A 27,290-nucleotide genomic window follows, 5' to 3' on the forward strand; every position below is an offset into this window, starting at 1 on the left:
CTTTTGACTTTGGCACTGACTCTGAAGTGGATGGAACTAGCCAATAAAGAGATATGGGCTCTCACTTCAATTCTCACTTCAAATCATAACAATAATTGTTTTTAATGCAAGTAGATAATTACAACCTATACCAATGCTGTAAATCTACATTTTGACTAACATGTGAAAAATCTCTTCTGTTTAATTTTGTTCTTATTTGAGATTAAATAACGTATGTGTGCGGATGTTAGTTTAGCTGTGGAATCGGTTATTGTTACTCTAATGGTGGTTGAACTCAATGCTCAGAATAGCAGTGCCAATGACATTATTGGAGGAAATAGTTCTGTGATTACTCCCCTTCCCCTGAGTTTAAAAAATCTTCTCATACCGCACTGTTACACAGCCTCTTCCTCCACCCCACACACACACCCCCTACCATTCTCCTGTTCGGCAGTGGCTACACCAGTGCCTGCCTGCCTGTCTTTCTCTCTATGTCTACCTCTCTGACTGCCCACCTCCTAAGAAGGATTGTGAAGCTCCTCCCACCTAGACATAAAAGCCAAGTACATGCTGCCAGCTGCTGATCAGAGTGCTTTTTCAGTTCTCTGCTTGCAGTGATTGTTCCTCTCACAAGATCTCGTACAAATCAAGGTAAGCATTTTTCTCTTCTTTATTTTTTAATAGATGGCATCAAATAGATTTGTGTAAACAGCTGCTTGCAGCCAAGTGCTCAAGATTCCACCTGTGCTCTGTACATGTGTTGTCTTTTTTGTGTATCTTTAATGGCTTATGAAGATGATAAGATTGCCCAGCCTCTACACAACCCAGGGCTGCTCAGGTGAGGCAGTTCACAGCTGCTTTCAAGGCTTTTCAGTTTTATGACCCCAAGATACTTTCTGAAACAGTGCTTTAATATTTTAAATTGATGAATTTGGAAGGTTGGAATTAGAATTGATGTTGCTGCACTAATATGAGGAATGTTGCAGAAAGTCATGCATAAGTCATAGGTTGCCAGTACAGTGCAGTACAGAAACCATGACATATTCAGATAAGACAAACCTTTGTGTTTTACGAATATTGTAAAATTGATGTAATGGTGATAAACCTTCAGAATTTAGGGAATAGGCAGTTAATTATAATGAATAGGATAATAACCTGGCATTGTAAGATGATAAGCATTCAATTTAATTTGAACAGGAATTCAAGTTAAGCTACAAAGATACACAAATAAAATAAATTATACAAATCGGTTCATGCAAACTGCTATACGCATATGTGTCTCTACATATAATCAGATTTTGCTCACAATACATTTCATTTCTAAATAAAACAAGGATTAGAACTATTCTTGCACATGGTAAATTGTCAGTCAAGTTGTTTTCAGACACTGCCAAAACAGAACAATGTATGTTCTTTTACCTCATAGATACATATGAATTTTCAGCCACTTTTTGTCACTTGTATCTGCTGCTGTCTTTTTCTTTGCTGCTTTAAAGTAACTGACCATATTTTGATCCCAATGGTTATTCTTAGCTTCTTGGCAGATATTCCATTACCCAGGGGTGACAGTCACTTTTTCTCTCTTGCTTCCCAGAAAGATTTTGTATGTGACCTCCTGAGGTTGTGGAATGATACCTCTGTGACCTTATGTAAGAAAAAAAGAATGAAAAAAAGGATAAAAAGAACTAGTCCCTTTCGGCATTCTCCCTCCACAAAGGTGCTTTATAAAGGTGCAGAATTTGAAACTTCAGTGTGGTCTTCCCTGTGCTGCAGTCTCTTTGGGGGAAAGTCAATTTCCTCAGGAATTTTGCATCTAAGCCTTAACATGTGCAGCGTGTGAATTGGGACCCTGGTTCTGTTTGGTACTGGCAGACAGTGCCTGTTTTAGAATGCTGAATGGCGCCCACCTACTGGATGCATCTGAAGTGTTGTATCTTACAAGGAGTGACTCAGAAGATTTGAAAGGCAGCAATTACCATCCCATCTTAATAGTAAGGTGCTAATTGATTGGCAGCATAAAAAAGTCTGTATACTTCACCTTTAAGACAAGTTAATGCTGCATGTAATTGCGATATAAATATAGGAATATCACTGTAGTACACCGGCTGTAGTGTGGGAAAAGTGCTGCTGTATATGAAGCTCTGAGGAGATGACTATTATCAGACCCATGTGACTTTGTTACAGAGTGTGTAAAGTAATCACTGGCAGTTATTGAGATACTACATAAGGCCTTCTGTGGCAAATACCATGGGATGTGACAGACAGAATCTTCCAGAGAAAGGGTCACACTGTGGTATTTAGAGCAAGATTTAGGTTTGGTTTGCTTTGGTTGTTTCTTTTTTTTTTTTTAGTGCAACAGTGAATCACAAACTCTTACAAAACGTGTCAATTTTCATCTCCTACAACTACATGGGTTTAATCATTTATGTGTAACAATGTTTCTGCATCCTTGGACGATCAAGCAGAGCCTATATAAAAAGCAAAATAAATATAGCATTTGTAAAAGGTAACCTTTCACAGAGAATACAATTGGTAATACTGTATCAGTAATGCTTCCCCAGACACTGTCTTGTACTTTCTATAATTGCATATTGTAACATATACATTTTTCAAATATTGTGTATTTATTTTGATTTAATTTAATACAAAATAACATACTGCTCAGACCTTACACTATTTAGGATAAATATATAGCATGTATAACATGTTAATAGGTGATATTTTGAAAAACAATCTTTTGTCCAGCTGTTTTTGTGTGGCACACTTATCATACTCTAGAAGTTGATGGAATATTAACATTTTAGGTGTTTCTTTAATCAGACTGTGTTTGTTTTCCTTTTGAAGTATTTATAATAAGAAACAGACAGATCAATCAGAGAGAAATCTGTACTTTTCAGCAAATTATAAACACACACGATATTTTACCTTTGAAAAGATTTGTACTTTTTAACATGTTGTAATAAATTACAAGATTTCAAAAATAAAATAGAACAGTATGCACTTAAACTGTTTTAGGTCTCTGTGTCTCTAGTATTTAGCATGTCACAAGAACTGTGGAACACACATTCAACATTGGACATACCTTCTTATTTCTACAATATTTCTCTTAATGAATTCTGCATTCTTCTAAAAGATGGAAAATAGTCTATATCACTTTACTGTTTAGTTTCCAGAAGTTTTATATGTTCCATTGCTGAATATGGGAACAGTAACAGCTTGATTCACAGAAATTAGAAGCCTATATAATTGATCCTAATGTCAGTAGAGTAGCATACAATAAGGTCTAGTGCAGTTTTGTGTAGAAGCAGGCCAATACACAAAACAATGTGGTTCCTTCAATGCACCCTGACAGCTCATCTCTGTCCCCTAGGAACGGGCAGTAAAGACTGTATAGTCATGGGAGATTTACAGGACACAGTGGAACTCTCCTGTACACACTTTTGACTGTGTTAACCCTGAGAATAACAAATATCAACCCCTCCTCATGCCTTTCTCCATTTGTAGAGTGTGGACAGTCACTGCTCTACCACCATTGTGAAGACAAATGGTGACAAGACAAAAACATATGACCATTGCTTAGATTAAACACACTTCCCTGAGAAACAGAGACTGTGTGAAGATACAGACAATGAAAACCAAATCAAGTGCTTCCAACAGCCTGGTTGTCACAAACAATCTCAGTAGTAAACTTCCATTCCATGTTACTGAATTGGAATGCTGCTTCTTGAAATACTGCAAGGCCTGTGAAATTCAAGCAATTCCTGTATTTTGACAGGTATTTCCGTTGTGCAATTTGCTATGGAATATGTACAGTGGCCTTGTCGATCAACCCTAATATTGACGACACAGTCTTATTTCTTATTCGTGCTCTTAATACCTTAAACCAAGTTTAACATCCTCCGTATGTACAAAAAAGGTATTATGTTCCTGACATTTTGTGAAAACAGCTTTTACAATGATAAGAATCCAAAGGAAAGTATTTTCAGATGAGATCAACAGTTGTGTGCCAGAAATATTTGCACAGATGTTTGTTCAGTTTTTCAAAATGGTTACTTTATCCCTTGAGATGATTATTTTTGTCAGAAAATACAGGGTTTCAACAAATACAACAAATCAGGTTTAAGCTTCTTTCAATAGTGCATTTATTTCCAGATATTCTGGAAAGGTTAGAAGATGTCTCCTTGATAAACATCTCAAACACATGTAGAGAAAAATGAAAAGAACAGAACTGCTTTGCATGAAACCCATTATCATCTAGTTAAATGGACACCTTTCTTACAATTCTAGATTCAGAATGTTGGCACACAATAGTAAATACAAACTAAGGACAATCCACTTATATTTGACATGAAGTCTGGCTAAATTGTCGTAGTCAATTCTGAAATTAGATATTTTGTCTGACGTTGGTAAAAAGTTAAAAGAAAATTTCCAATTTGACAAACTAGTGGCCCATATAACCACAATTCCTTTTTCCAAGAGTTAAATTCCTTAGAGAGAAGCATCTGGACGCATGATTGATGGGACCACAAGTAATCATTAACAGCAATTTCTAAAGATGAATCTACTATTTCCACTCACAGACACACACATACACAATGTCAATAAATATATAAAAACATTCAAAAGGCTTTGTGTGCATGGACTTCCACATACACTGGCATTCAATGGCATTAGGATAACTAATTGAATTCCACTAAGTAAGGAAACAATGTGAGTAAGTTGAGTGCTTAATTCACTTTCATTCAGATGGCTTTCAGAACAATTCCCTGAAATGTCCTGGATGGATGCACATCGATATTAAAATAACAGCAAAGCCGTTAATGTGCTCTGTGAATATAAAGTATGTGTCTAACACCACGTTTAATTACAAAACTAACTATTTTTATTCACAACTTGACATTGTGTGACTTAAGCTTTACTACAAACACAAACCTTAAAACAGCATAGTCTGATATATGAGATGTGATTTAAATGTGTTGTTAAAAACCAATACCTTGGCTTCCAATCATTTATCTGGGCTCTTCCCTCCGGCCCAGAGACAGGGCATGTGTATCACCTCTCCACTGACACCGGCCTGTCTCTCGCTGTACCCAACTGTGGGAATCAATTAAGCATCTCATAATTGGCAGAGCTACCAGAAGACAGACATGTGGGGATTCGCACTAAAACACCAGAACCTTCCAGCCAGGGTTGCCAGAGTGAGCGGTTTCATGCCCAATTGGGTTTTTCATTGTGCGTGAAAAAATGGCTTTGGGTGGGTACCTACATTTTGGGCTAGTTTTCTACATTGTGCAGGTGTTAATGTGATGTGTATTTTGATTGGATTCCAAAACATGTATTATTTTTCAAAATAGGAAAGTGGCAGAAACATTCTCTGCTGTTGTTTTGACTGCTATGGCTAAATGGCTCACATCCTTGAAACACACAGGTTGTGTGCAACTTTTGACAAATGTAAACCAATGATCTCAGAAAGATGTCTGTGGACACGTGACTCAATTGGTTTGTATCTGCGCAAATATGATCCCCAAGAGCACATCAATAAATAAATTGTGTGTAGACCTACCTCATGCTCTATAATTTGGCAAGTTGGTACATTATTCCTAAATTGCTTTATAGTGGCTGCTGATTTTATTTATTTATTTTACAATGATGGGAAAATTATTTAAATACAAAAATATTTACATGAAAGGTTGGGAGAGTGGGTTTATTTATGTAAATGTAGTGGAGAGTGGAAAAACCACCTATATTGATTTACATTTGGTTTGTCTTAAAAACATTTGGGCTGGTTTTCGGCTAGAATTTTATTGATTTTGGGCTACTAGTGAATTTTTATTCCTGGCAAAATTGCTCTCCAGGGTGAACCTGCCCAGGGCGATCCTACTACATTCCCTATGTACTGTGTGCTGGATAGCTACAGTACATTTTATTTTTTTGTATTATTATTATTTATCTTAAATCTTATAGAGGCTTTAATTATTGTTCATGCATGTTTCGAAATGGATGCACTGATCCTGTCAGCCATTTTATCTTAACCCCATTGAAACGTCATGGGTTTTTCTTGACTGGAGAGCATGGGCAGGGGGGAAGGAGTCCAGCGAGCATGCTTGTGGAGATGAGACTGGAAGGACAGATGTAAATAGATGGTGATACACGTCTTCAGTAACAAAAGTTTTAGACCCTCTTCAGCTTTGATTGTTAACAATTTGTGTGGATTGGGGTGAGGAGTCCACAAAACCATTGTGTAGTTAAATGTCAGGACAACATGTTCTCTGTTGAATATTGTGTATGTCTCTATAAACTGCTAGCAATTTCTAATTCTTGCTTTCTTAGATGTATTTCATTAAGTCGAATTATTTTTTATGGTGTGTGTTGTACAATTACATGATCATGTCCCACATCTTTGAGATTATATTCCTTTTTAGATTAAAAAATGATATTTCTGGTTTTCATACTTTCGCTATCGCTATACCAGCGGTATTCTTAACTAGAAACTTGATAATACATGAAACTCTTCACAAAACTTTCTTCTTACAGAATAGTCTGTTGACAGTCCCCACGGGTAAAAGGCTTCAGAGAATGAGATATGACCGAATTAGACTTTTCTCTCAACATATGTGAATGTATCAGAATGTTGGCGAAGCCATTGACCTTTCACTGGATTAAAAAATATTTAATAGATTATAAGGATATTTTGGAAAGGTGCAGTATTTAGGATGGGATAAATCATTTGCTGGCTGGAGACAGAGGAAAAATATAAATTATGAATGCCGAAAATCTTGAGTCTGAAAGCAAATCTCTGCCTTTATTCAAACTGTGTTGCCTAATGTTTACCCTTAGATTTAATAAAGCAAGTAATCATGAATTTGCTGTCTGTTCTCTTGAAGGTATCAGAGTCACATAAAAAAAAAAAACTTAAACTCTGCTTGAAATAAGGAGATACATTTTTGTAATGTTGAACCAGGAAACCAGGTGTGATGATTAGAAACTTGGTTTACAATCGTCTGCTGTGAACCTATCCATGTAATACTAATTTCTATTAGGTGGAACTAATGTATATGGTTGAATAATACATTTGAAATACATTACTCACTCATGTTGTGTTGTCATGATAGAATAAGTTTGGTTTCTTGATAGAATAACTTTGGTACATGGTTTGATTCAGTCCACTTGAAGAATCCATAGCAAAGTATTTTCATATGAGATCAATAGTTGTGAGCCAGAAATATTTGCACAGATGATTTTCCAGTTTTTCAAAAAGGTTACTTTATCCTCAACAGGATTTTTTATTAGGAAACACAGTGTTTCAACAAATAAAACCTATTACTTTGCTTGGTTCTCAGGAAACTGTGAATTCATTTCTGGAGGTTCAAAGAAGATAAGATGATTTATCTGAGATAAACGGTTCAAACACCTGTAGAACAATAAAGTAAAAACAGGAAAACAAACACAGGTGTATTCCATAAAGCGGTGATACTGCATTTTTATGTTATTTTGTGTCACAAATGAGGATTCTGCTTGTCATTCTCTATCTACAGGAATGTTTATTTATTCATGAACAATTAACTTTTGATTTTGATTACTCTCTAATGCCCCAATGCCATATATCTGTCATATTCCAAGTTTTCTTGTTGCACATCAGGTACTTGTTGTATAACTGAGCTAAATCATATTGAAAAATTGCAGAGGTTAGTATGGCTCTCTTGCATATTTGCAATAGACATACTTGTACTATGTAAAAGATTGATGCATAATAGGAAATTAAGGCTGAATTTTAAATTTCACTTTAGAGGTGCACTGTCTTGGCCTGTAGCATTAAACTAGTGTTTTTCGGTTTGAGGTGGAGATCAGGAAATTCCTGGACAGCTGCATACATTTTCTTGTCAAGCCCCTACAATATCTTGGTACTGCACTGCATTCCACTAGTTCAATGCTATAGTAAGATGATATTCACGATTCTATTTGAAAAGAAGAAAAGCACTTCAGAGTAATAGGATCCCCCCCAGAACCTGTATGTGAAATTAACAAAAAAATATTTCTATTAGTTTTATTGTAGGTTAGGTGTATATGATAAAATGTATGAATTTATAAATGACAGAAAAATATTTAAAAGCAAATAAAGCAATATACTTTAAAGCTTTATTAGAATTTCTGTCAATACAGATTGAGGATAAATGCAACAAATGCACAATATCAAAATGGGTCCCATTTGTTTACTAGTCCAAATAGCCTAAAATGTAATCACACCTTAGCCAAACAATAAAATATGTTTTTCATTTAAAAGGGAAATGATTTGTTTGTTATACCTGAAATAGACATATAGAAAAATGCAAATTGTGCAACTACAATAGTTGATATAAAGTACTGCTTTTATTATACTCAAATCTGCCACTGATAATTAATCAGGCTTTTCAGACAGTTAACATTATAATGAAAAACTACTCTCTACCCTCTATCTTCTTCAGCAATATTATACAGCATTTGATAATGTCCCTGGAAAGTGGGATGAAATTCTAGTACAACTTTCTGGGAAATCGTGATCAGCAAGTAACCAGAAAAAAAGGATAAGCATCAAAGGGTGGGATTTCTCACAGTTTATATAATCTCATATGTTCATATTCAGTACATTAATTATTCAACCAATCAATTAAATAAATAATGAAAGATCAAGGGCTGTGAATACCTGCAGTTGGACTCTTGACAGCCTTTACTGTGTCTATGTAATAAGGATAAAATAGTGACGGTTATAACTAGACAACTTTCTGTTGTTAACTCGGTTCATTCTGGGTGTAGACTGCTTTGGGGGAAATTCTACATTTTCCCATTCTGCATTATATGCTTCAGATGACAGTGGCCGTAAAACCCTTGTGGATTGGAGTGTCAGCCAGTCAAAAACAATTCCCACTTCTCATCAAACAGAAAACAGATTCCCAGTAAAGTCAGTAATGTTCTCTGTCTCACCACAAACCACCGAAGATAAACCTGAGGCGTGTTGAAAGTCAATTTCCAAAGTCAGTTCTGACCAACAATAATATAGCCAAGGTAAACCCTATTGGAGCATTGCAAATGTAATAAAGCAGTGTTGTTTTTGGAAATATGCTGCTGATGATATTGTAAACGGCGGAGTAGATGAGGAGGTGGAGATTGATTAACCCTTTCCTTTGTAAAATTCTTCAGCACAACACATCTTCTAAATACTGTGCTACAGGAAGTCTTTGCTTTATTTTTTTATTGTTTTTACAGTAAAAGCAAGCAAACTATCTAAAAAGTTGAATAGCCAAAGGTAATGAAGGAGGAGACAGACTTGGACTTGGCATGATATAGAAAAAACTACAAATACTACCAAAACAAACACTTCGTGTTGAGCATTCCTTTACACTTTGTGAAGTTTTCTGAAGCATTACTCTGACACTCAACAAAGCCCCATTTATTGTGTATTAGTTAGACAGCTGTGAAAATCAGCAGGTACTGTTTATTCCCAAAGTACAGCCAAAGCCGAAGAAAAAAGAGCAACGCCTGCCATGTCCTCACAAAACATGACCTCTTCAAAGCAGCATTTTATTTTGTCCGGACTGACTGTTTAGCTAGCGCAAATTCCAGAAGTGCTGTGGATTCAAAATGCTGAAGTTATTAAGGTCTCCATGGAACAGCTCCAAAGTGGACTTCTCAGTACACAACCTGGAGCAAAGGAGGGATTTATCTTTAAATAATAGTTTACTTTGACAGAATGTAATGTTTCTTGCTGCATATGCTGAAATCCATTCCATTCAGTGTCACAAAGCAATGATAAAATAAGAAACTTGAAAAAATAGAGCGGTTTTATGTTGTCCTAGTGTTTAGTGTTACCTTGTGTTTTACTAGATATTTAACTTCTACGTTTGGTTTGAGGAAATGAGGGAACATATTTTGCCCAATAGCAAAAGTATAAACAAATCACTGGTCAATTCTGTAAGCCCGTCTTGGAAGAATACTATACAAGAGGCTTATGATATTTTATTTTCACAGAAAAGCATAGAATACAAATTTGCTAAATAAAAAAATCCCTTCCTGAAACTTTTCTGGCAGTTCACTGGGGTGGTGGGAAGTGGTCCGAAACAGATAGTTAGCCAGCAAGCCAGCCAGTATTGTAATACCTAGTTAGTATGATAAACAGTATTCTAATCTAATCTAATCCTAACATTGGAGAATTATGCAAAACAAATAGCAGAATAACAAATGTATACCGGTAGTAGGATATCAACAAGTGAGAAATAAAAACAAGACCATGCACATGATATGCATTACTCGTTTATTGTTCTTGCACCCTGAACTGAACTTTCCATTCCAGTTAGTTGAATGAGATTCAGATGGCCTTTTGCGCATTAGTTATGTTGCGGTCTGGAGCCATGTCTCTGAGAATGAATGGCAGAGAAGCTCCTTAATTGAATCAAGATCAGAGCTGGCAAGTTATATTTCAGGCTCATGAGCAAATACATACTCAGACAAACAGGAATCAAGATCCGATGTGCTGATACAACCCAATGGAAAATGTGTCAGACAGTTCGAACACTGTTGTGGCTCATACAAAGTCAGCAAGGAATAACATTATCTAGTCACAGACTGGGATGCAATTCTCATCATTCAGCTCAGAGACTTTAAGATTCATTGAGAGGCAGAACAATAGATGTTTTTTATCTCTCCTTCAAGGGATTTACAAAACTATCTAACCATGTGCTAAAAGGCCTTTTATTAAACTGTAGGAAAAGCCCGCTTTTTAGTTTGGCTGCAGGATGTCTTGAAGTTCCTTTTTCTCTCCAAGGTAAATGTCCCTTGTTCATGGATTTAGAAATTGCTTTAACTGGGGGAGCCTGTTCAGTAAAATACATCTATTTTGTACACTATTTCCTTATACACATATTGGAAAAATCATCTCCAGCGGCTTGCCTGGTTGACTTTTCTTGCTTGGGAAGTGAGTCTATAAGTACTGCACAGCATCTGAAGAATACAGGTTTCCCAGTTATTACAAACACTGGCTTCAGACCCTTTATATTGTACTAGTGACTCTTGTCAGATTAGAACTGATTGATCTGATAAAAATAACTTTTTCAGAGTTAGAATATGAACAAAACAGGTCAACAAATGATGGAACATGGTTGTGGAAGTTATGAAATGGGATGGCTTGACTGGGCTTTGATTTCAAGGGCCTTGTTTCAGAGTCCCATTGTACGGTTTCTTCCCTAAAAGGTAAAACTGAGGGTCCTGAAGCATTTCCAGTAATCCATGTATCACAATAATTCTCAATGTATAAATTGCAAGTATTCTATAGCCCTGGAAAATTTAATTTATGTTGTTTTCAAAATATTGGCAGTTTGTAGAGCCTGGTTAAAATATTCCCAAGACTCTTGCTAATGCACAGCAGAATAACATTTAATATGCCTTCAATGTGTAACAGAAGCTATTCCAGTTTCTTCAAAATGTTTGCAAAACTTGTTTCCTTTAGTCTGAGGTAAGTATATTACTGTAACTATAATGTGAGCAAGCCCCATCATGTGTAACAGATGACACTTTGACATGTGGATTGATTGAATTGATGTTTAACGTGTATGTTAATTTGTAATTAGCATTTGCAATATTGAAAGTGCTATAGTCAAGATTGAAAATATTCTAACTTCCTTTATAATTACAGTATATCAGTTTCACATTTGTTTTAATTGACATTAATAATTCAGACTTTCATATACATGGCATGGAAGACTTAACGGTAAATCACATTTTCTCTTTGATGGTTGTAATGTAATAATCTGGAATGCACAGAAGTACAGTAATGTGACTTACTAATATCCCATCAATTAGTGATCCACAGATGTTCAATTGGGAAATACTTTTACATACATTTCATATACCTCATTAGTGACAAATGCCATTATTAATGGCAATCGAAAGCAGCAGTGTATATTCACAGGCATTTTTCCAATTATACCTAAATCTGATATACACTTGTGCATAGCAAAATCACTGTCAGTAATGTTTACATTGAACCAGCAAAGGCCAAAAGATATATAAAGATGATTGTGTTACCTGCATACCGCCATTAATAGCAGTGTGGTTAATTTACTTTACCTGTTCCAGCTTTTTTCATTGGAAACTCCTGATCAGTTTCTCCTGATGAAGTAAATTAGATTCAGACTCTCAGGGGTATATTTAAGTTATGTCTGCCTTCTCCCCTTTACTTTATTCTGTTCCTCTGTGATGTAATATTAAACTGCAAGAAGCGAGAAAACTTGTCCATTCTGCACAGCTGGATTTTATCCTCAATGTGTTTGTGTTCGTGGTGTCATTTGCAGACAATCCTTCAGCTTTTGAGACATAGCTTGATGTTCATAATTTCCTTATGCATTAGTTTATTTAAATATGAGGTAAGACAATGTATACTTTATTTTCGAGGATAAATACCTCTTAATAACAATTTAATGTTTGCAAAGTCCTAAATTTACCCCTCTTGTATACAGTAATGAAAATATTAAAATATACAAACTCCTGCACACACAAATATATGAAACCATTTAAACTTTTAGTTTGTTGGAGAGAATGAAGACACTAGCAATATTGTTTAAAATCTCTATATAGCTCAGTAGGATGCCTGAGAAGTAATTGTGATGTAGGCATTTTGAATTACAATGAATAATGAAATGTTCAGGGTCTTTTGTGAATAAAAGTTTGCATGCAAATAAAAGCAAAATAAAATTATGTGATTTCTTTATAAAATGTATATATAAACATTCTGATTTATTATTAGTAATTTAATAAGATAATACTATATTTTACATCTTACCTCAATTAGAGTGTTTACAAACTCCCATCAGGAGCTGTATGGTAATGTTTTTTCTACAACATACCAGATTAAAGATTTATCATCTGAAATCACCTTCCTGTGTCCCAGGTATTTCTGATGATGTCTGACACAAGCAAAATGCCAACTTATTAATGTGTTGCATTCTGTAAAATCAGTCAGGTCTGATCATTTCAAGGTGTTTTTCTTCAGTCTGAGATATTTCCATATGAAAACATTAGAGAATGATTTTATAAAGTCAAGATAAAGCCAAACTGCATGATGTTAACTCACACATTTTTTGGGTTAGTGATAAACAAAATTGGCCCAAATCTGTCACTCTGACAAACACATCTGATTTGCTTAACACACCTCTAATAATAATCAGCAGATGCGTTACATCATTTGACAAAAGCAACTGTCCCTGTCCACCTTAGCAGTCTGTCAATTTCAAAACTAGATGTTCAAGTATCATGAGACACACTGATACCACTTTATGAACTAGTGTATGTTTCCTTTTTCACCTATATAGTCACATCACATAAGTTAATGTCATTGTCTTGCTTTAATGCTAAACAATAAAAAGATATACAGTACTGTGCAAAAGTTTTATGCAAGTGTGAAATAATGCTGTGAAGTAAGAATGCTTTCAAAAATAGACATGTTAATAGATTATATTTATCAATTAACTAATGCAAAGTGAGTGAACAGAAGTCAAAAGTCATACACCACGGCAAGACTAAGCACAGCAACAAGACACAAGGTAGTTCTACTGCATCAGCAAGGTCTCTCCCAGGCAGAAATTTCAAGGCAGACAGGGGTTTCCAGATGTGCTGTCCAAGCTCTTGAAGAAGCACAAAGAAACGGGCAACGTTAAGGACCATAGATGCTGTGGTTGGCCATGGAAACTTACTGCAGCAGATGAAAGACACATCATGCTTACTTCCCTTCGCAATCTGAAGATGTCCAGCAGTGCCATCAGCTCAGAATTGGCAGAAAACAGTGGGACCCTTGTACACCCATCTACTGCCTGGAGAAGTCTGGTCAGAAGTGGCCTTCATGGAAGACTTGCAGCCAAAAAGCCATACCATACAACTCAACTATGCACAATAACAGCAGGTGGTGGCAGCAGGTGCTCTGGACTGATGAGTCCAAATTTGAAATATCTGGCTGTAGCAGAAGGCAGTTATTTCACCGAAGGGCTGGAGAGCGGTACATGAATGAGTGTCTGCAGGCAACAGTGAAGCATGGTGGAGGTTCCTTGCAAGTTTAGGGCTGCATTTCTGCAAATGGAGTTGGGGATTTGGTCAGAATGAATGGTCTCCTCAATGCTGGGAAGTACAGGCAGATACTTATCCATCATGCAATACCAACAGGGAGGCATCCAATTGGCCCCAAATTTATTCTGGAGCATGACAACTACCCCAAACATACAGCGACAATCATTAGGAACTATGTTCAGTGTAAAGAAGAACACGGAGTCCTGGAAGTGATGGTATGGCCCCTATGGAGCCCTGATCTCAACATCATCGAGTCTGTCTGGGATTACATGAAGAGAGAGAAGCAACTGAGGCTGCCTAAATCCACAGAAGAACTGTGGTTAGTTCTCCAAGATGTTTGGGCCAACCTACCTGCCGAGTTCCTTCAAAGACTGTGTGCAAGTGTACCTAGAAGAATTGATGCTGTTTTGAAGGCAAAGGGTGGTCACATCAAATATTGACTTGATGTAGATTTTTCTTCTGTTCACTCACTTTGCATTTAGTTCATTGATAAATATAATCTATTAACATGTTCATTTTTGAAAGCATTTTTTCACACCTGCCTAAAACTTTTGCACAGTACTGTATGTAGAATATATCTGTTGCAAAATATAAAATTCAGAATTAAGGTGAGAAAATAAGTATTCATTTCAATTAAATATATAAATATATAGACATTTACCAAGAGAAATTCCATATAAAAACAAATACAATTAAATCCATTATTACAATGATTGTCATAGATTTAGTATCCATTTCATGGTAATCAGGGAACAGAAAGAAAAAAAAATCAGTTAATTTGCCATTAGCATGATGAAAAGGCTGTAAATTGTTCTGTTACAGTTAGGTGGCTTGTACTCCAATAATTAAGAATGACTGTTGTGATTAAGAGAGCTTAACAAAATGTACAATTTAATTAAAATAAGTAGACGCAGCTTTGAAAATGTGAGGAGACATTGCTTTAATGAATATATAGCCACAAGGCCTTATTATACCTGTTGCCAACACATTTATCTGGAGCTTCCACTGTTGCTTGGGAAATCCCTGCCAGGGTGGGGAATGTGCAAGAAAGCAGCTCCACCATTTATACTGATCTGTCTCTTGTTCACATCTGTTTTCTGAACTCTGGACAAGCTTTCTGTTGAGCTGCTGTGTAGGCAAACCTTTAGTTTGGCCCAGTGTTCAGTCTGGGTTACTGGGCTGAGGTAGAGTGGAGCATTCCTACACATCAGGCAAAGGTTCAGTGTTTCACTCTGTTGTCCCAACTAATTCAAATCAACTTAATGTTTACCTGTAAAGTAAGCAATCTCTTAATCTCGTCTGTTACAAACCACAACGGCATATAGAGTCTGTCACTTTATTTCAGTAGAGGAATTATATTCAGCATACCCTACTACCTTACAGTTTGTAAACAAGTTAATTGAATATCTTCACGTGTCAGACTGTACTATCAGATGCAAGGTATTTTTTTTTTTTCTTTTGTCTCTCTAGACATTTGACATGCAGTTTGTGCATGTGAACCCATTGCACAATATTGAAATTCAATAATTGATCAAAATTGCCACTCGCTTCAGCTAGCTTACATTACCAGCAACCCCAATGATCCCATCGTAAATATATACTTTTTATTAAATCCTGTCAGTACTAATTATTTATGTGTAACGGATGTTTCTGCTTCTTGTATATCACCGCCTTGACTTTGTAACCAACTCCCTCTGCACATATAAAATAATCTTCCTTTTACTACCTGAAATAATTGCATTTAAAAACTACAATCATCTGCACTTTATTACCTGTTTTGGCAGTTGTGATTCAGGAAATATTTTTAGGTTAAAATAAAGAGCATATGTTTCTTAAACGTTATTCGGCTACAGTACTGCACTGTGGGTAATCAGGCTGCTAGAATATTCTTAATATCAAAAACACAAACAATAATACCAAAAAGAATGACATTTAAGGTGTTTAATATTTAAAAAAATATACAGAAGCATTACTAATGTTTTTGAGATTACGTTTCTAATTTATAATTGTATTTTTTTCAAACAGGACACCGGTCATCTCCATAGATCTTTTATAGAACAACTGTTTAAGTGAGTAAAAATGATCAATTATGTAATAAGTCTCAGTTTGCATTACTTTTTGTGTCACTGCTTTAAGCTGATAAAAGATTAAACCATTATTTTTCAGATTAGGAGCTATAGATTTTATAACACATTTAACTTCACTTTACTGCTATGTCTAAACTCAGTGTTTGTGGCTGATAGCTTTTGTCTCACAGTTTATTACTTTAGTGTTTTGAGGGCAAATTGAAATGTATATTGGTTTTGTGATGGTTGAATTCCAGACGTAATATCTGCCTATTTTACATAAGATCTAGCAACTTCTATTACTCATGTGGCAAGTCAAAATTGAATGAGTAAGCAGACAGCTGTGTTTGGAGTTATGCACAGCAGATGAAACCCAAATGTTCTCTATAGTCAGATTTTCCTGTCTTAGAGATCTGTATGAAAATAAAACACTGATTATGTCTGAAGTCAATGATTATTTGGTCAAAGCATTGATATCCTGCCACAAAACTCAGAGAAAATGTCTGTGGTCAGTACAGCTCCTCATATCCTGTATTACCATCTTCCATATAGGATTCAGTCCTGTCTGTTGATCTTTGCTGACATCTTGTTTTTTGAATGCATGAAATATCTGTTGAGCTGTAAAGAGGAAATGTGTGGCTTATCCAATTTCTTAAGGGCTACAAAAGCTAAAACTCCTTGGTTATCAAATCGCCTGGCAGAATTTGTGTTCCCATTGAATGAAGACCGTGGAAAGACTTTGTTTTAAAGACCACATCTGAAATGTATGTATGTAAATATGTGCAAAAATACATTCCTGTACTTTAGAATTACAGGACAAAGTAATTTTTGATGCCAATGAGGGCATATTTTATTACTGGCTACTGGTTTCACTGCCTTTAAGTGATTTCTGCTTAATTATAATAAAAAAGAGGAACAGTTGAAGAAACAACACTTACGACCCTGATTATTTTTTTAATTATGGCATATATCTCTTGGATTTTAAAGAAGCCATTCCATGATCCTGCAGGCCATTCAATTAATGCTAATTAAATATTTTTCCCCACCACATTTTGAAAATCTTTCAAGACAAAATGATCTTCAACAAATTAATCTCCATACCTAGTTTCAGTACATTTTGTATGGAATCCTGTAAGCAAGTAATCAATTCAGTCTGTCAGTTACTTTCAGGTTTGCTCAAGATAACAATTTGCTTACCTAGAATTGTATATGGTAAAGTATGCTGGAGGTACAGAGTGACCGGGTCATGTCTGTCAAGGCTTGTAATGCGGCGCTCTATCAAGTCAGCGTATTTCTAATTAAAGATTCTGCTAACAGGGAGCACAGTATTGGAAAACTTGATATGGTTGTTCTATTAAAGCAAACAAATGCTCTGTGATCTCTTGTTCAACAGTTTGTATTTGAGCACAATAATGGGTGTAACCACAAGGTTATTTGTGCCTCAGGTGCTCTAGTGACCAGCAAGTTATGATTTCCCTAAATTCATAATATATTACATATGATTGGTGTGTCTTATTTCAGTCATAAGCTCATGTAAAAATAATGGATAAACTTAAATGGTTTTTAAAAATCTCTAACAGAATATTCGCTTGATGAATAGGCTGAAACTACACTCCTGGTATAACAAAAAATCTCCCCTTTGCTGCTTTGCCAGCTGACAGCAAATCTGAGGAACCTGAAAGATACTTTTTTCTCTCTCTCTCTCCGATCTTTTCTATTGAAGTGCGGAAACTGCTGATCATGTTTTCATGCCTTGTCAGTGATTGCATGCGTGCACATTGCCAGCTCTGGCCTCTTTCATGTGCTGAGCTGAAGCTCTAACTAGGAAAGGCTGGGAGATGGGGTGGAACCGTCTCACACTTTCACATCTGGACTCAATGTTTCATTGTGAGACTCACAGGCAAGGTCAGTTTGGTGGTTTTAGCTTAATTAGGGGTGGATATATTGTTGCACCACATGACTTAATCCTGGACACTCTGCCTTGTTATTTTTCTTCTGTGTCCATATGGCATGAATTTGCCTAACCTTTCTGTTCCTTAATAGGAATACATGTTACATTAGGTTATGATATCTAAACCTTCCCCTCAAATTAGTCATTACTGAATTATACAAAATATAGTTATGACTATCGATAATCTGCATGACTGTATTTCATTTTTAGTACTTCGCAAAGCATTTCCCCAATGGCATTGTACCCTTGTTCACACAGATTAATTTTCAGGGAATGCCCTTGCATCTTTCCACAGACAAAATCATTTCAAAAAGGCAGAAAATACTCACAAGCCATTCACAAGATCTCTGACTGAAAGTTGGTCGAACGTGGCGACATGCCCTTTCTAACTTCAGAAGGTGACAAACTCTCTTGATCGAAGAACTTGACAAATACAGTTCTGTGGTTGTGTCCCTATACAAATATATCAACTTCCTTCGAAGAGTGTTATACAATTTCTGTGATTTAAAAAAAAAAAAAAAAAAAATGGAGCCTACATGTCATTATTTTTAAATAGTACTTGGGAATATGTTGGATTTTTTGTATAACTAAACTCTCGACTACTTGTGTTTTTTAAAGAAATGCTGAATTGACTTAGCTGTTCTATCAAATACAATTTGATTACTGTTTGTCAGATTCTCTGTATGTATAATTATTGTATTAAATTTGGAAATATATTTTTGTCTCCTTGGGAAGTTTCCTTGTGCAAGCACTTTACTTTCAAAAACACTTCATAATGCCTTCAATTTTAAAGCCTCTGATAGAATATTTTTAAAGAGAGAGGTTACTTGCAAAGCACAGCTATATTTGCTATATGAATAATCTCCTGTTTGATCCCTCTCTTCCATTTCAAATTCTGTATGAAAGACATGTGAGTGCACTCTCCCCCCCTGGGGAGTCTGAGTGTGTGTCAATGCGTGCTGCTATTGAAGACTTCAATGTTTGGGGAGTTGTCAGGAAATAAGGGATGAACTTAAGCTGAGTAAAGCTGTCAGGTTTCAAAGCCTGAGAAATGGGGACAAAATGTACCTTGCAATCGGTGGGCAAAGTCACAGTTTGCAGTTAAAGAGATTCTGGAATTCCTGTGCATAGCGTTCTACTTCTAAAGAATCATGTTTCTTCAACCTTCCTCCTCCTTCACCAACAAAAAAGCAAAGCATATGGTTTATATATATATTATATTATAGTAAAAAAAGGTTGCATTTTAGCCAATTTTGTATTTTTCTAGACAGAAATAAGACAAGTTCTTTAAAGTGTGAATGCAGGACTGAATGTCAGCCATCCACAGGGAAGTGCAGATGGCACGTGAGTGTTATAATTGCCAAAGATACGAGAAAAGTCAAAGATTTTTAGACGAGGTCATTAATCATTGTGACAGATATTGCCTGTATTAGGAACCAAGCCAGGTTTTAACTTACACTCCAAACACTGAAACACAATAAGACCAGATGAAAACATGTGTAATGAAAAGCCAATAAGGGAAAATATACATATTATGACACTCCCAAAAAACTGGAAGTATATGATACTCTACAGCCACTCTAGTCACTCAATAGCATGTCAGTAACAAGGTACATCCACACGATCATACATCTGGTCCTTTTATTAGGCCTAATAGTACCTCAAGATCAACATGCCACTTTTGGTACTATAGGCATCACAAGAGGGTTTGACAATGTTTGCTTGCTTGAGACACTTGGGCAGCATAAATACAGAGCTGTGAGTAATGGTTTACTGGTCCGCTGAGGGAGGGCTAAATCAACAGTTTACAGAGAATGTCAGACCTGGGGGTTAACCCTTGTATGCTGAAGTTTGTAAGCTTCACTGGAAGTCAGTGACATGAATCACATAAATTGAGATGAATCTGGCCAAGCTCCATTAAAATTTCATTCTGGTAGGCCATGGCTTACCAGTATCCAGATATCCCGATGAAAAATGGGCAATGCTACTTATAGAAAAGAACACTATAAAATAATGTGTCAATATGTATTATAGCTGTTATTACATACATACATACATACATACATACATACATACATACATACATACATACATACATTATTATTATTATTATTATTATTTTGGATTAAATACAAATACAACCTAAATGTTTATGTTTAGGGAATAATTAAATAATTGTTCATAGTAGTTTAGCACTTTACATTGCAATATATAGTATCATTGTTCGAGATCTGTTCAGAAACATTAAAATATAACCCTTTCAACATTTAAAAAAGCACCAGCAAATACCTCAGATGGGGACCCTCTATATAGTGTATATAATTGCAGCAGGATCATTCACTATTGTCACCCTCAACATATCTAGTTCAGTTATTAACTATGCTCGGTATTGTAATGTAAAATGTCTCTACCCCTTGGATTGAACATGTTATGTTAAACATTTCAAATGTTTGCCTTCAGGATGATTAACGTTAAGTCTTTCTGACATAAAAATGCTGGTTTTGTGTGACTGTTCAACAAAAGACGTTTGTCCTGACCTAGTAGCAGACTAGAAATTAAACCTACAGTAGTTTCCCATATGGCAGTAGGCATGTAAAAGGAAATAATTTGCCGAGAAGTCAGCCTTGTCTCAACAAGAGCGTCTGTAGCAGTTTCGGCTCCATTCCACGTTTCCATTACATAATTAAGGTCTCTACAACTTCATCGAAAACAGACATGAAGACTGTAAAAATGTATCCAAAAATTATTTAAAGATATAGACCGAGACCACAGGATACTAAATTAAAATTTAAAAAATTACATAAAGCCCTTATCTGGGTATGACACAATGGAGGCAGATAATCCATTACATTTCAATTTAAAAAATAGAAAAGAAAACTAAGGAGAAGGTATTCCAATATTACATTTCAAATACCAGATAATTGACTTACCACTATGTTTCACACACCTATCAATCTGTGTGCACGGCCTCCTTGACAAAATTCAACATCTACCTAAACATGATTTACATTTCTGTCCTCTTGAATTCCATATAAATTCTTACACAGCGCAGTCGAAATGTCAAAATGCATTTTTCATACTTCTTACATGCTGAACATTTTCTACATACCTATTTTGCATACCAATCATTTCAAGAAAGTATTTTACTGACTGCTTTCAATCTTTATACAGATGCAATGTACAGACACCATCCCAAGTTGCGTGCATTGTAATCAGACTTATATTGCAAAGCAGACAGAGCAGTCATGAATAGTTACAACAAATTGTCAACAGAAATCTGACTGGCCAAAGTTTAAAAGATTGAAGAAGACTTTGAGATTTGGCAGGGATTGGGGGAGAAAATATACAGCTGCCCATGTATCTGGATAAATATTTTGAAATTCAAGTAACATGTGTAAGTTGATATATCAAAAACATTAATTTTACCATGTATTTTTACTGTCTTCAATATTTGTTCTGTCAAAATTCATAGCAATATATATATATATATATATATATATATATATATATATATATATATATATATATATATATCAGTTAAAATGTTGACATTGATTTAAAACATTTTTGTTTTCTGAATTAATGAAGTAAAGTACTTTTTAATATATTAGTGTGCTGTTATTGAATCCAAAAACCAAAACAACTAATGAATACCATGAAGCAGAAATCATGAAAGAATGAAATACACCAATTAATGAATTGTGAAATGACAAGTGATCAGTCTAAATCAAATCTAAATCAGTTTTCAAAATGTAACAGACTGTATTTAAAAGTATAATAAATGGCAGCTGTGTTTGGTTCCACCACTAATAATTTATTTTTTAATGCACACACTAGATGATTCTTGCTTTTGTCTGTTCCTGTGTGGATGCAGAATGTTCTGAAGGTGTTAGTGGTCTCTTGTGTCTTTCTGGAATATATAACACATGAGGTCATATTTGTTAAGACTAGTGGAGGTGAACTGGGAATTTTTCAGGAATGATTACACATTATAGTTTTTAATGTAGACCCTTTTATTCCTGAAGTATTCATGAGACATATGCACATTTTCATACTGTACCTCCTCTGTCAAAAGGTTGACATTAAGTGCTTATTTATTTATTTATTTATTTATTTATTTATTTATTTATTTATTTTCAGACATGGTAGCTTAGTTTGGAATACATCTTCAAAAATATTTGAAGAGTTCAAATTTGTTTTGTTCTATTTGCTGGAATATTTTTGAATAAATGTTTATTAACACTCAGTAGACATTATAACAATTCAAATTCTATTAATAGATTGTATAATCTTAATTGTGGCAGCAGACAAGTGTATAAACCCTATACAAATGTTCCAAAACACTCTTGCTGTGTTTAAACCTGTATAAGTAATTATTAATTAAGGTCTAAAACTTAGGTGTTCCTGGGAACTTAATACATAAAGAAAGTGAGAATATGCTTATTGCATATTTAGTTTGTTCACAATTAAAATTGTAGATTTGCAGCATCAACTAAATGTACCATATTGCCCTGTAGAGAAGTAGGTCTGTAAGTATACCTGCAATTAAAATTATGAGTATATCAATTGGATAGTCGTAACAGATGGTTGGGAATTGCAGTTACAAAATTTAAATTAGAATTTAGACCTGGATGTCTGTGACTTGGCTCTTTAGGTACGATATTTCTCACTCCTAAAATACATGCATGGATGCTATAAAATAAACACAACACTGCCCAAAGATTTCAAGCCGGTGGGGAAACAGGCCAGTCAGTCATAGTAAGCAGGGTAACTAATGTGTGTTGTGCTTCATCGCATGGCTAGCACGGTCAAAGGAAGATGTCCAGTTAAAGTCATTCAAAGAACCCTTTAGTTTAAAATGAAGTATTTTGCCAAAGCCTAACAATCTCTTTTACTTAAATCTGGGAAACTATAAAGTGGAGTAACACTGTAAAACATATGGAATTTCATAAGTATAGGAAAGCAGTAAATATTGTGGTTTCTCTTTTAAACACTTTAAGACTCCAAAATGCATTGTACATAAATCAAGACAATAAAAATAAACTTTGTTTTACACATTTTGATCTGGGTTTGAATGAATCATCATTTGTATATGCAGTCATATACAATGCAGTGGTGGTGGGGTGACTGTTTTCGTGGCACCCATTGGGTCCCTTGATACGAGTGCAGCAATGATCAGGTGCATCCCTGCATGGTAGCAGCGTATCCATCTGTGAATGGGTTTTTTCATTAGGATAATGCCACAAAGACAGACTTGTCCAGGAATCATTCTGGGAAAATAATAGTGAAATCAGCTCAATGCAGAGGTCTCCCTAGTCACCATATCTCAATCCAATCCAGCACCTGTGGGATGAGATGGAATGAGCTACTCGGACTAGAGATCCACCATCAGCCAATTTTGCAACAACTAAGGAAGCAATGGAGTCAACATGGGCCAGCATCCCTGTGGTACACTTTGACACCTTGTTAAATCCATGCCCCAATGAATTCAGGCAGTGAAGGCAAAATGGATAGCAATTATCTATTAGGTCAGTGTACTTAATAAAGTGGCAACTCTGTATTTGTTGAGGTGCATTTGGCTAGCGATGGAATTGTTAAAAATATAATTTTGCAAGCAGTGTAGTGTAATAAAAACTGTTAAAAAAGCAGTGTAATACAAAGCACTTACTGAAAGCTGCAATCAATATAACCCAGTAACAAATCTTCAAGGCTAGGTCTGGAAATGCAACATTGAAAATTAAAAAAAGTACAATTAATTTAGACGTAGATGTCCATGTCTTTAAAATAAAATACACACATGAAACAATACAATTGAATTACTTATTGAATTACTTATAAGGAAAGTATGTCCAGTGTATTAAAAGCACAAACCAATCCTAATGAAATCCCAGCTAATGGTTGAATATAGTAGTTGTGAACTCAAATATATTTAAGAAGAGGGATCCCTCTAGAGGATAGAAATGGTAATTGCAGTCTATCTTCTGACGTTCTCTGAACATTAACATGTTTATTGTTAGTTTATGTACTATTGACAAATTAGTTAATTTACCATATTCAATAGAACACAATACTATTTTTTTTAAATTACCTTTAATTTTGCTAGTGCTATGCAACTGTTACTTATTTATTTATTGGCAGACATCCCTTATCAAGGGTGATTTACAGATTATAAGAGCAATGCGAAAGTACAATAATACTGTATAAAATTACAAATCACAACATAATATAATAATAACATAACATAACATAACATAACATAATAATACAATTACAGGTTCAACATTACAGAAGTGCATAGTTAGAATATACAGTTAATGTAAAATACAAGTCCTACATCCTAGATTTTAATAGCTAACTAGTGCAGACAAGACAATATAGTCCCTGTGAAATGTTTCTTCTTCATCGCAGTAGAATATATATATAGAGGGAAAACAATGGACAGACAGTATCCCCCTTTCAGAAACGGCAACACAACAATGTGTGTGGATACATATTCAGGTGAAGGGGAATGCATTTAAACAAACAAAAACTAAACAACTGAATGTGGAAATAGACTGAGATTTTGTAGTTGCATACATGTGTCTTCACAACATTTATCTCCCATTAGTATTTAAATATTCACCAAGGCATCCAGTCTCAGGCTTTAGGTTTTAGATATCTTCATTCATTTCATGCTTTCCTGTTAGGTATTTTCACAGACATTGTGTCGGCATGTCTGTTTGACAAGGCCCAGCTTGACCTGAATGGAGCCATTCACCTACAGCTGTTGAATGTCACATTCTTCTGGAAAACACAGCAGGCCAACATAACAAAGAGGACAAATGCTAACTATAATATAAGGGACAATTTAGGAAAATAATTTGGTTAAGGGAAATATCTCCACTGCAGACTCTACTATCAGAAAAATAAAAACAGGGTAAAAATTATACAAATAAGGCAGGAAATCTGTTGCAGTCATAGTCTTGTTTTTTATCTTGTGTGGTTAATGTCTTCCCACAAGAATTTCAGTTGGCTTCATAGGTCTAATTTTGACTTAAGTAACGTTGAAGGTAAAAAGGATCTGAATTTTTTGTTTGCTGCAGAGGTGTAATTTATGAGGACAACTGTGAGATTTGAATGACAACATTGTGTCAATCATTTGTCATATTTTATGTAGTGACACATTTCTGTGGCTCCTTAGTCCTGGCTCTCGCTTCAGTTTAGGAAAAACCGTTCAACAGAGTGGGCAGTAAAATGGTGGATTTGAGGATACTGTAGGTACCATAAATTGTTTTGCATCCTCTTTGAAACAAGAAGTTCAACAAAATGAATGTGCATTTGCCAAGTATAGTCTCCACCATTATCCATAGTATTGCATCTTTCTGATTTAATTTATATTCATTAAAGAATTTTGAGAAAACATAAACTACTGTTTATTGTCTCAGAGGTTGCTGAGTTTTACAGACACATACTTCCTGCAATTATATTTTCATACCTATTATTTGTTATTTTAAACAGAAAGTTGTATGTGTTTAATATTTAATTTTATTTCAGATCATTTAGGGGTGAATCTGAAACTTTAAATGTTAAACAAATAATAGTCTATTTAAAAAAAAAAATGTCATATGTTGTCAAAAACTAATTCCAAACTCCTTTTTAAAAATAAACATTGATACTGATGTCTTTTAAACCAAAAAACGAAATTAGTTAATGGACTTTCATGAATTTCCTTCAAAAGATCACACTGACTGTTGAGAACTTCCAGCAGTGTTTGAACACAGTGCAGCTTACCATTTTATGTCTGTCAGAAAGACTATTACATTCCCAGGTCAAAGACTATAAAAGTGTTATGGTGGAATCTGTAAGAAAAAAATCCACATTGCCTTTATGGCAGATTTATATTTTGCATAGCTTTTATCATGAACTATTGCATTTATTCTATTAAATTCTCAAATGTAAGAAGACAACTTGGTCATACATACTTTTCTCATTACTGTGATTTAATGTACTTGTAATTTAGTCAGTTATTCTCCTGTAAGATTGCAATTATACAACATTTTGTGATACTCTTGCCTTGCATTAATAGCACTTGTATTGTTTCTTTTGATTTCCCCTACACTCCCTCTCCCTTAGCTTTTAACTTTGACTTAACATCTTGTCTGCACTTATCAGCTTTTACAGTCTAGGATGTAAGACCTTATATATTGTTTACTGTATATCTCATATACACTTGTGTAAATTCTGAATTTGTGAATTGTATTATGCCTTGAACTGTACTGTATTATTGCACTTTGTATTGCTCTTATATTTTGTAAGTTGCTCTGGACAAGGGCGTCTGCTAAGAAATAAATAAATAAATAAATAAATAATCAAATTAAATTGCCATTTTCAGGTCTTAATTGCAAAATATGGGCTCACAAACTGATTAGCTAGCGAAAGCCTTGGACGTGTTGTGTGTAACAAAAAATTACCTGTGATGTAAAGCTGGAACACATATTGTCAGGATAAATGGAAAATAATTATTTTACAACTGCATAAATGGGTTGAATTTAATTTTTTACAACTCTGTTTAGATTATGCCATTAATTTAACTTAGTTGTAAAGTTTAATAAATGAAGAAAATGTATACATCAGTATGATTACATGGGGAAGAACCTGCAGTAGAACTGCTGACTGTAGCTCAGGTTAGTTATAGATGTTACCTTTTATCTTCCAAAATTCTTTCTTATAAAGGCAGTTAATCTTAATCACATTGGAGACTAAACAATGCTTAACATTATTAACTAGACAGTGTTTCTTGGCATTGCTTTTCCAACTCCTAATGTCTGTCTGCACGAACAATTACACATTAAAACAATAGTTGTTTATAACCAGAATACTGTCAAATAAATTATGTGTTGAAAAAGCCAAGTTTATCATATATAAATAGTGTATACATTTGTCTGATTAGTGATCGTATTGTAATTTTCATTTAGTTCTTTAGTTTGCTACATCATGTTATTAAAATTATCCTTGGTGAACATAGATCATATCACTGAAGGTATGCGAAGAAGTCTTCAAATACAGATGTATGGAGGGTCAATATGGATTCATCATAAGCAGAAGGAAAGTACAGCCTTCTGAATCAATGCCTAATTATTAAATAAAACAAGACAAGGGAAAATAAATCGGAATATCACAATATTAGAGACATTAAACCCAGCCTGACCGTCTAAAAATGCTTTTGTAAA

The 27,290-nt window shown here is 34.9% G+C and overlaps 1 protein-coding gene across 2 annotated transcripts in view; it reads left to right on the forward strand.

Moving 5' to 3' along the window:
• Nucleotides 1–479: 479 nt before the first annotated feature.
• The window catches only part of col8a1a (collagen, type VIII, alpha 1a), a 42,393-nt gene continuing 15,582 nt past the window's right edge, over nucleotides 480–27,290 (forward strand). Inside the window, exons 1-2 of one of the 2 annotated variants that reach the window (XM_066706233.1) lie at nucleotides 480–630; nucleotides 16,090–16,133. The gene's annotated coding sequence lies outside the window, so the exon portion shown is untranslated. The remainder of the gene's footprint in view (nucleotides 631–16,089; nucleotides 16,134–27,290) is intronic. The other variant, XM_066706235.1, reaches the window with a different exon arrangement.

This window comes from Amia ocellicauda, chromosome 6, assembly GCF_036373705.1.
Source record: "Amia ocellicauda isolate fAmiCal2 chromosome 6, fAmiCal2.hap1, whole genome shotgun sequence".
In the NCBI taxonomy this organism is placed as follows: Eukaryota; Metazoa; Chordata; class Actinopteri; order Amiiformes; family Amiidae; genus Amia; species Amia ocellicauda.